The sequence below is a fragment of the Physeter macrocephalus genome, chromosome 9 (genome assembly GCF_002837175.3).
Source record: "Physeter macrocephalus isolate SW-GA chromosome 9, ASM283717v5, whole genome shotgun sequence".
Lineage (NCBI taxonomy): Eukaryota > Metazoa > Chordata > Mammalia > Artiodactyla > Physeteridae > Physeter > Physeter macrocephalus.
Window position 1 is genome coordinate 100628214 of NC_041222.1, and position 11018 is coordinate 100639231.

General features: G+C 37.8%; 1 long non-coding RNA gene across 2 annotated transcripts in view; it reads right to left on the reverse strand.

Annotated features, from left to right (window-relative positions):
• Window positions 1-3549: 3549 nt before the first annotated feature.
• The window catches only part of LOC129392429 (uncharacterized), a 14171-nt gene continuing 6702 nt past the window's right edge, over window positions 3550-11018 (reverse strand). For both annotated transcript variants that reach the window (XR_008618295.1, XR_008618294.1), the window contains exon 3: window positions 3550-3682. This is a non-coding gene — a long non-coding RNA (uncharacterized lncRNA). The remainder of the gene's footprint in view (window positions 3683-11018) is intronic.

Here is an 11018-nt window from a genome sequence, read left to right on the forward strand (position 1 = left end):
AACACATAAAAAGAATCCCACACCATAATCAAATCGGATTCATTCTAGGGCCGCAAGGATGGTTCAACATACACAAATCAATCAATGTGATACACCACATCAACAAAAGACAAAACCCACATGATCATCTCCATACATGCAGAAAAAGCATTTGATAAAATTCAACATCCATTCATGATAAAAATTCTTCCCAAATTTGGTATAGAGGGAACATATCTCAACATAATAAAAGTTATTTATGACAAGCCCACAGCCAACAAAATACTCAATGGTGAAAAGCTGAAAGACTTCCCACTAAATTCAGGAACAAGACAAGGATACCCACTTTCATCACTTCTATTCAACATAGGATTGGAAATACTAGCCACAGCAATCAGACAAGAAAAAGACATAAAGGGTATCCAAGTTGGAAGGGAAGAGGTAAAATTGTCATTATATGCGGATGACATGATACTCTATATAGAAAACCCTAAACACTCCACACAAACTATTTGAACTAATAAATGAATTCAGCAAGGTAGTAGGATACAAGATGAATATACAGTAATCAATTGCATTTCTTTACGCTAACAATGAAATGTCAGGAAGGGAATGTAAAAAAAAACCTTTTAAAATCACATCAAAGAACCCAAAATATTTAGGAATAAACCTAAGGAGGTTAAGGACTTACACTCAGCGAACTATAAAACATTGATAACGGAAACTGAAGATGCTTCAAGGAAATGGAAAGATATTCCATGTTCCTGAATTGGAAAAATTAATATAGTTAAAATGGCCATATTACCCAAAGCAATATATAGATTTAATGTGATCCCTATCAAACTCCCCATGACATTTTTCACAGAACTAGAAAATAAATCCTAAAATATGTATGGGCCTACAAAAAAGCCCAGAATTGCCAAAGCAATCCTGAGGAAAAATTAGAACAAAGACAGAGGCATAACCATTCTGATCAATGGAACAGAGATCCCAGAAATACACCCATACACCCAAGGTCAATTAATCTATGACAAAGGGGTAAGAATATACAATGGATAAAAGACAGTCTCTTCAGCAAGGGGTGTTGGGAAAGCTGGACAGTTGAAGGTAAATCAATGAAGTTAGAACACTTTTTCATACTACACTCAAAAATAAACTCAAAATGGCTTAAAACTTAAATATAAGACATGACATCTTAAAACTAGAGGGTAACATAGGCAAAACATTTTCTGACATAAACTGTAGCAATATTTTAAGTCAGTCTCGCAAGGCAAAAGAAATAAAAGCAAAATAAACAAATGGGACCTAATGGGACCTGTGTAAGCTTTTGCAGAGCAAAGGAAACCATAAACAAAACAAAAAGACAACTTACAGAATAGTGTGTACCTTAAATTTACAGTACATCTCAATTCCAACTGATCACCTTGCAAGGGCTCAGCACCATATGTGGGGTGTGGGTGGCTATGGGACAGTGTTGTCCCCGACTAGACCATCTACTCCTGCAACTGGAAGGGGAACCCTGGTGCTATTGTCAATAACTGAGTGCAGAAGTTGTGGCCCAGTGATGTAATTTACTCACTTGTTCCGTGTGGCTTATTATTATTCCTTCTGGGCCCAAGTCCCTACTGAGGCAATCTATTAGACTTTACACAGAAACAAGCCTCTCCATTCATATTTTAGATTAAAGCACTATGGAATCCTAAAAGGAAAGCATGGAATTTACATGTGTTGTTCATTCTTCCTTAACTACATACAGAGATATCTTAAACAAACAAAAACATTACCTTTGGACACACCCTGTTTAGGAATTTATGGTCATAAACGTTTACATATTCTCTAATTGCACAGAAAGAAAAATGTTTTTAATAAGTCAATATAAGCCTGTGATCAGTTTTCTATAAATTATTTGTTCTTCTCTCCTTTTCAATCTTCCTTTACTGAATTATTTGGAATTAATTACTTTCCATTAAATTTTACAACAGAGATTTGTCTCCTGTTTTCTTTGCTCATTTTATATTTAAATAAATACAACTTCTCCTATTGTGAATCTCCTTTTCTGGTCATTATTTCCACAAAGTCTATTTTTCCCAAGTGAAATTTTACATATCTACATTTTGTTAAAAGATTTTTAGTCATTTTTATTAAGTGACAGGTTTTACTGCATGCATTCTTTTTAAAGAATACTTTTTAAATGTTTATTATCATTTTAGACTTACAGAGAGCAAAAATAGTACAGAGTTCCTTTATACCCTTCACCCAACCTCCCCTCATATTAACATCTTACATAACCATAGGACAATTCTCAAAATTAAGGAATTAACATTGGGACAATACTATGACCTAAACTACCAACTTTATTCAGGTTCTGCCAGTTTTTCCACTGTTGTTTCTCACTTCCAGGGTTTGTTCCAGGACCCACCTTATACTTAGTCATTGCATCTCTTTATTCTCCCTTAATCTATGACCATGCCCATCTTTCCTAGCTTTGAGACTTTTAAAATATTTATTTATTTATTTATTTATTTTTGGCTGCATTCGGTCTTCATTGTTGTGCGCGGACTTTCTCTAGTTGCAGCAAGTGGGAGCTACTCTTCTTTGCGATGTGCAGGCTTCTCATTGCGGTGGCTTCTCTTGTTGTGGAGCACAGCCTCTAGGCGAGTGGGCTTCAGTAGTTGTGGCTCGTGGGCTCTAGAGTGCAGGCTCAGTAGTTGTGGCACACGGGCTTAGTTGCTCCGCGGCATGTGGGATCTTCCCGGACCAGGGCTCGAACCCGTGTCCCCTGCATTGGCGGGTGGAATCTTAACCACTGTGCCACCAGGGAAGTCCCCCAGCTTTGAGATTTTTGAAAGGAGTGGTCAGTTACTTTGTAGACTGTTCCTCTATGTGTGCTGTCTGATGTATTCTCATGATTAGACTGAGATTATGCACTATTGGGAAGGACACCACAGGGTGATAAGCTGTTCCCAGGGCATCACATCATGGGGTACATGATGTCAAGTCTTATTTCTGATGATGTTAACCTTAGTCGCTTGGTTAAGGTGGTGACTGCCAGTTTTCTTTACTGTAAAGTTACTGTCTTTCCCCTTGTTATTAATAAACATCTATTTGGGAAGAGATACCTTGAGACTATGCAAATATCCTGCTTCTCCTTAAGCCTTCACCCACTAATTTTAGCATCTATCTGTGGACTTTCCTGAGGCAATTACTGCTATGGTGTTCTATGGGGAATGTCTATTTCCCTCATTCCCTCCATGCTTATTAGTTGAAATTCTTCTATAAGAAAGAGTTGTCCCTTCTCCTTCATTCACTCATTCATTCACTCATTATATCAATATGAACTAGGGGATATTTATTTCACTTCTTATTATTTGGGTTTGTGACCTGAGAGCCAAAATCTCAACCCTGAAAATGGAAGGAAAGTCTGAAAATTATCATTATCTCACTATCCAAGTTAGGGTAAGAGAAAACTACTTCCCTGACTTAAGCCAAAGGATATGAAGAAGACACAGCCTGGAAAGGGGCAGGGAGCCCACAGGCAATGGCCCCGGGCATGACTGACCTTCTCAGAGGGCCTCTGCTGGTGGGGACAGCACCTGCTGTCTTCAGACTCTCAGTCAGTCCAATCAGGATTCAAATCCTGAGGGAGTGTCTGTCCCTTGAATGGGGGAGGCAGAGGGCTGGTGACATTCATAGCAGGCTGTGTCTGTGGGGAAGAGAAGAAATAGATGTTAAGACCTTAAGCCCAGAAGACAGCTTCTCAGATTGCTCTGAGGGACTGCTCCGAATAGGTAAGAGAGGAACCAAATATATAGGAGGGCTTCCCTGGTGGCACAGAGGTTAAGACTCCGCCCACCAATGCAGGGGACACAGGTTCGAGTCCTGGTCCAGGAAGATTCTGCATGCCGAGGAGTAACTCAGCCGGCATGCCACAACTGCTGAGCCTGTGCTCTAGAGCCCACGAGCCACAACTACTGAGCCCTTGTGCCACAACTACTGAAGCCCGCGTGCATGGAGCCCATGCTCCACAAGAGAAGCCACTGCAATGAGAAGCCCACACATCGCAACAAAGAGTAGCCCCCGCTCGCTGCAACTAGAGAAAGCCCGCGCACAGCAACGAAGACCCAATGCAGCCAAAAATAAATAAATAATTTTTTTTAAAAAGTTATACAAAATATATAGGAGCTTTGCAACAAAAACCAGGTAGTCAGAACATCAAAAGATTACTGTTAAAGAAAACCAAACATCTCAAGTTAATGAATTTAGCGCTTTTCTAGGTATGGGAAGATGCACGAGTCTGGGCTCATTGAAATCATTCCTTTGATATGCACCTTAACTATCTAAGGCAAGTATACTGCTTTTCTCCATCCTGAATCCCCTCAGGGTGAACAGGCAGGGCAGCTGCAGTGGCTGCTGGCTTGATGGCTGCAACATCCTTTGTTTACTGATATGGCAGGCAACACTTTTCATCCACAGTGCCTCCCCTTGGTCATAAATTCAACCAACGTTTGGGAGGCATTTGATGAACAATTTTGTCCCATGGCACTAGGAATTCTCACTCCTCTATCAAGTGAAGATTCTGTTGACAGGCCATTCAATGTGCTGATCTTTTCCGGATCAGGCCCTATTGATAATCTATAATTCTCTGGATTACCTGTTTTAGTAGCCTATTATGATCTGGGAAATGTTTCCCTTGTTGCTTCTTCCCATACCTCGAGTTGCACAATTACAATTATTCTATGTAGAGTTATATATATGATTAACTCTCTCAAGACATCATTGATTTTGTTGGAGGCCTGGATACACATTGGGAAGTGCAAGAGACAACAATCTTATAAAACAGACAGGATATAAGTAATACAGATAGTAACATTAATAAAGTCATAATGCAGCAGAGAGAGACACAAACCATAAACAAATTGAAAATAAAGAGAACAAATCAAAACAATGATTAGTACAACTAGTTGTAATCTGGTTGCAATAAACCATCAAGTCCACAGGGGAGTCAGCTGGAGAAGCCAAATTCTGGAAGGATCAGGTAGAGAAAAAATATATTTGTTTCATTTTTGTTTACCAAGGTATACTTTATCAACTCATTGTAGGTCATAGCATAAGAGGAAACGTTTTTCTAGAAACCAAAGATTAAAAGCTGGTAAATTTCAGACCAAGTCATATAATTATAAATCATATTTATCAGTTCATTTTGTCCCATGTAATTAGTCCCTGTTGATCTGGATTAAATCGTCAGGTTTTCCATCAGAGTTTTGTAATTTCTTATGTAGTTTAGTGGTATGATCTAAAAGCTATCAGAAACTTATATTTATCAAAAAGTTTTATGAATTTTCTTGAATATCTTCATTTTATAAAAGCATCAGAGTAAAACAATGATTGTCTATAAACCACAAAAGACCTAAAATAGCATGGTTAAAGATCTGATTACAATGCAATTGACAAGAAACTTGGATATTTCTGTGACATACAACATTTTAAGATAATAACTAGAATCATGACTGAAAACATTATACCAGGACATATCACATTTTTAGGAATCCCATATAAATTTTAGAATATCTACTGATATATTAATGCCATTTATCCATACAATATAAGGCTTATCTCCAATCACTTGACAATGCTTCTCAAGTAATTTAACATACCAAATAAGCCCAATTACTTTAATTTTCCTCTCTGAGATGTCTCAAGGTTCCTTTGAAGCATCCCAGAGTTAGCTGGAGGTCAAAAAAACTTTAGTTAGAATTTGATATTTGGAAAGCTTGTCAAAAATATAAAAAAGGTTTCAAAACACTTGTTCCAATAGGATCACAGGTCACTGTGAAACAATACTTATGCACTTAACCAAAGTGACAAAAAGATTTCAAAAAACAAATACAGATCACTTAAAGGCAAAGAAACTCACACAATCTGTTACCAAAAGCAGCATTCCAAGAAAACTTTGTTCTCTTAACAGAGAGAGGAACAAAATCTAGTCTTGCATCAGCCTACTTTTATAACAAAATCCATTTATCTAACTAAATTTAATCTAATCCCAGACTGACCATGTACAAAACTCCTTTTCAGGGCTCCCTTTCTACAAACCTTCTACACTTTCTGTTTCCATATTAGTTTGTCCCTTATTTTCCCATCCAAAAACAACCAACCAACCAGCTCTAGGACACAATCATTCTTTCCCCTTAACAAAATGTTTTTCCATTCCTCATACTTTTCTTTTGCTGAAAACACACATCCTACTTTGTGACATACAACATTTTAAGATAATAACTAGAATCATGACTGAAAACATTATACCAGGACATATCACATTTTTAGGAATCCCATATAAATTTTAGAATATCTACTGATATATTAATGCCATTTATCCATACAATATAAGGCTTATCTCCAATCACTTGACAATGCTTCTCAAGTAATTTAACATACCAAATAAGCCCAATTACTTTAATTTTCCTCTCTGAGATGTCTCAAGGTTCCTTTGAAGCATCCCAGAGTTAGCTGGAGGTCAAAAAAACTTTAGTTAGAATTTGATATTTGGAAAGCTTGTCAAAAATATAAAAAAGGTTTCAAAACACTTGTTCCAATAGGATCACAGGTCACTGTGAAACAATACTTATGCACTTAACCAAAGTGACAAAAAGATTTCAAAAAACAAATACAGATCACTTAAAGGCAAAGAAACTCACACAATCTGTTACCAAAAGCAGCATTCAAGAAAACTTTGTTCTCTTAACAGAGAGAGGAACAAAATCTAGTCTTGCATCAGCCTACTTTTATAACAAAATCCATTTATCTAACTAAATTTAATCTAATCCCAGACTGACCATGTACAAAACTCCTTTTCAGGGCTCCCTTTCTACAAACCTTCTACACTTTCTGTTTCCATATTAGTTTGTCCCTTATTTTCCCATCCAAAAACAACCAACCAACCAGCTCTAGGACACAATCATTCTTTCCCCTTAACAAAATGTTTTTCCATTCCTCATACTTTTCTTTTGCTGAAAACACACATCCTACTTTCCTTGCATATTGAAATGTTTCCCTTATTATCTTTATAGCTTTAATTACATATTACAATTTTAACCCTTAAAAACCTTAATCTTATGGTTTTTAAGGGTTAAAATCTTAACCTTAATGTGGGTCCTGGAAGATCCCACATGCCACGGAGCAACTAAGCCCATGTGCCACAACTACTGAGCCTATGTGCCACAACTACTGAGCCTGCACTCTAGAGCCTGTGAGCCACAACTACTGAATCCACATGCCACAACTACTGGAGTCCACATGCCACAACTTCTGAAGCCCACATGCCTAGAGCTTGTGCCCCACAACAAGAGAAGCCACTGCAATGAGAAACCCGCGCATCACAACAAAGAGCGGCCCCCACTCACTGCAACTAGAGAAAGCCCACGTGCAGCAATGAAGACCCAACACAACCAAAAGTAAAATAAATAAATTTAAAAAAATAAATAAATTAAATTAAAACTTTTCTCTCATTTAGCTTTATTTTACAACTTATGAAAACATTACCATACCAAGTTAATTTTTTGTTGTTGGTGTTGACAAACTCTGTAACAGAAAAAACATGAACGTACTGACCTTCAGTAAACCTAGGTACAACAAAAGTAAAACATGTCTATATTGATTACACCAGTAAGCTTAAGCTAGCTTTAACACCAGATGTTAATTTAATACTGAATATTTCCTAGATCACGTGAACCTGAAATTCATTCTGGCCAGTTTCTCTCGTATTTAGATATATTCAGTTTGTAAGTGCTTACTCTTAAGTAAATTAAATAAAGCTCTTTTATAAATCTAATTTTGATAATATTTTCCAGAGGTAGAGACATCTCATATAATGTACACAGAAACTTAAACAGACAAAACTAGAAAACTCATAGCTTCATTTTAACAGTTATGAATCAAGTATTACAATATAATCTTACTAGTTATTTATAACAGTTGGAATAAGTTAAAATTTATTTGCTCAAGTGACTAAGGCTTTACTATTTGTGGGAAAGATTTTTAAGATTTGTATGTTAAATACAAATTTAACATACAAATCTTAAAAATTTGTTTTTTTTTAATACATCTTTACTGGAGTATAATTGCTTTACAATGTTGTGTTAGTTTCTGCTGTATAACAAAGTGAATCAGCTATATGTATACATATATCCCCATATGCCCTCCCTCTTGTGTCTCCCTCCCACTCTCCCTATCCCACCCCTCTAGGTGGTCACGAAGCACTGAGCTGATCTCCCCATGTGATGCAGCTGCTTCCCATTAGCTATCTATTTTACATTTGGTAGTGTATATATGTCAGTACTACTCTCTCACTTCATCCCAGCTTACCCTTCCCCCTCCCCGTGTCCTCAAGTCCACTTTCTACGTATGTATCTTTATTCCGGTCCTGCCCCTAGGTTCATCAGTACCATTTTTTTTTAGATTCCATATATAGCCATTAGCATACAGTATTTGTTTTTCTCTTTCTGACTTACTTCACTCTGTATGACAGACTCTAGGTCCATCCACCTCACTACAAATAACTCAATTTCGTTTCTTTTTATGTCTGAGTAATATTCCATTGTATATATGTGCCACATCTTCTTTATCCATTCATCTGTTGATGGACACTTAGGTTGCTTCCATGTCCTGGCTATTGTAAATAGAGCTGCAATGAACATTGTGATACATGTCTCTTTTTGAATTATGGTCTTCCCAGGGTATATGTCCAGTAGCGGGATTGTTGGGTCATATGGCAGTTTATTTTTAGTTTTTTAAGGAACCTCCATACTGTTTTCCACAGTGGCTATTACACATTTACATAATGTAGGTGTATCAGTTTACATTCTCACAAAGAGTGCAGGAGGGTTCCCTTTTCACCACACCCTCTCCAGCATTTATTGTTTCTTGATTTTTTGATAATGGCCTTTCTGACCAGTGTGAGGTGATACCTCATTGTAGTTCTGATTTGCATTTCTCTAATAATTAGTGATGTTGAGCATCTTTTCATGTGCCTCTTGACCATCTGTATGTCTTTTTTGGTGAAATGTCTATTTAGGTCTTCTGCCCATTTTTTAATTGGGTTGTTTGCTTTTATTTTTATTGAGCTCCATGAGTTGTTTATATATTTTGGAGATTAATCCTTTGTCCGTTGTTTCATTTGCAAATACCTTCTCCCATTCTGAGGGTTGTCTTTTTGTCTTGTTTATGGTTTCCTTTGCTGTGCAAAAGCTTTTAAGTTTACTTAGGTCCCATTTGTTTATTTTTCTTTTTATTTTCATTACTCTAGGAGGTGGGTCAAAAAAGATCTTGCTGTGGTTTATGTCAAAGGGTGTTTTTCCTATGTTTTCCTCTAAGAGTTTTATAGTTTCCGTTCTTACATTTAGGTCTTTAATCCATCTTGAGTTTATTTTTGTGTATGGTGTTAGGGAGTGTTCTAATTTCATTCTTTTACATGTAGCTGTCCAGTTTTTCCAGCACCACTTATTGAAGAGACTGTCTTTTCTCCGTTGTATGTTCTTGCCTCCTTTGTTGTAAATTAGGTGACCATATGTGCATGGGTTTATCTCTGGGCTTTCTATCCTGTTCCATTGATCTATATTTCTGTTTTTGTGCCAGTACCATACTGTCTTGATTACTGTAGCTTTGTAGTGTAGTTTGAAGTTGGGGAGCCTGATTCTTCCAGCTCCATTCTTCTTTCTCAAGATTGCTTTGGCTATTTGGGGTCTTGTGTGTGTGTGTGTGTGTGTGTGTGTGTGTTTTACATATATAAACATTCTTTTTCATATTCTTTTCCATTCTGGTTTATCACTAAGATTTGTATTTGTTCTTAATAAACTTTTAAAAGGGCTATGAATTAGATTTTGGCTGAGGGAGCCTTTCCAGTGGTTTGAGTTTTTTTTGCTCCATGGCATGTGAGATCTTCCCACTCCAGGGCTCAAACCCGTGTTCCCTGCATTGGCAGGTGGATTCTTAACCACTGTGCCACCAGGCAAGCCCTCCAGTGGTTTGAGTTTTAAAAGGCCACTTTTTCCTTTTTTGCCCCCTTGGTTTCAAGTTCTACCTGATTGAGCTAATTAGGTTCAGTCTCAGGTCCTCGTGAGCTCTATTTACACTTCTGTCTTGTAGAGATTTGCAAGACAAAAACAGTTGCTTTTAATTCCCCAAAGAACCAGTCTGTCATCTAAATGATATTAAAAGATTGATTTGCACAGCTATATTTTCATTAATTTGATTTTCTATATTAGTGAGAAGACATCCAACTAAACCAAAATTTAAGAGTTCTATGTTCTAGGGACTTCCCTGGTGGCACAGTGGTTAAGAATCCACCTGCCAATGCAGGAGACACAGGTTCGATCTCTGGTCTGGGAAGATCCCACATGCCACGGAGCAACTAAACCCATGTGCCACAACTGCTGAGCCTGCACTCTAGAGCCCGCATGCCACAACTACTGAGCCTGAGTGCTGCAACTACTGGAGCCCACGCACCCAGAGCCCGTGCTCTGCAGCAAGAGAAGCCACCACAATAAGAAGCCCGCGCACCGCAACGAAGAGTAGCCCCCGCTCGCCTCAACCAGAGAAAGCCCGCGTGCAGGAATGAAGACCCAATGCAGCCAAAAAATAAATAAAATTTTAAAAAGAGTTCTAATGGAATTAAAAAAAAAATGGTCATGAAGAACCTAGGGGCAGGATGGGAATAAAGACATAGACCTACTAGAGGATGGAACTGAGAACATGGGGAGGGGGAAGGGTAAGCTAGGACAAAGTGAGAGAGTGGCATGGACATATATACACTACCAAATGTAAAACCGATAGTTAGTGGGAAGCAGCTGCATAGCACAGGGAGATCAGCTCGGTGCTTTGTGACCACCTAGAGGGGTGGGATAGGGAGGGTGGGAGGGAGGGAGATGCAAGAGGGAAGAGATATGGGAACATATGTATATGTATAACTGATTCACTTTGTTGTAAAGCAGAAACAAACACACCATTGTAAAGCAATTATACTCCAATAAAGATGTTAAAAAAAT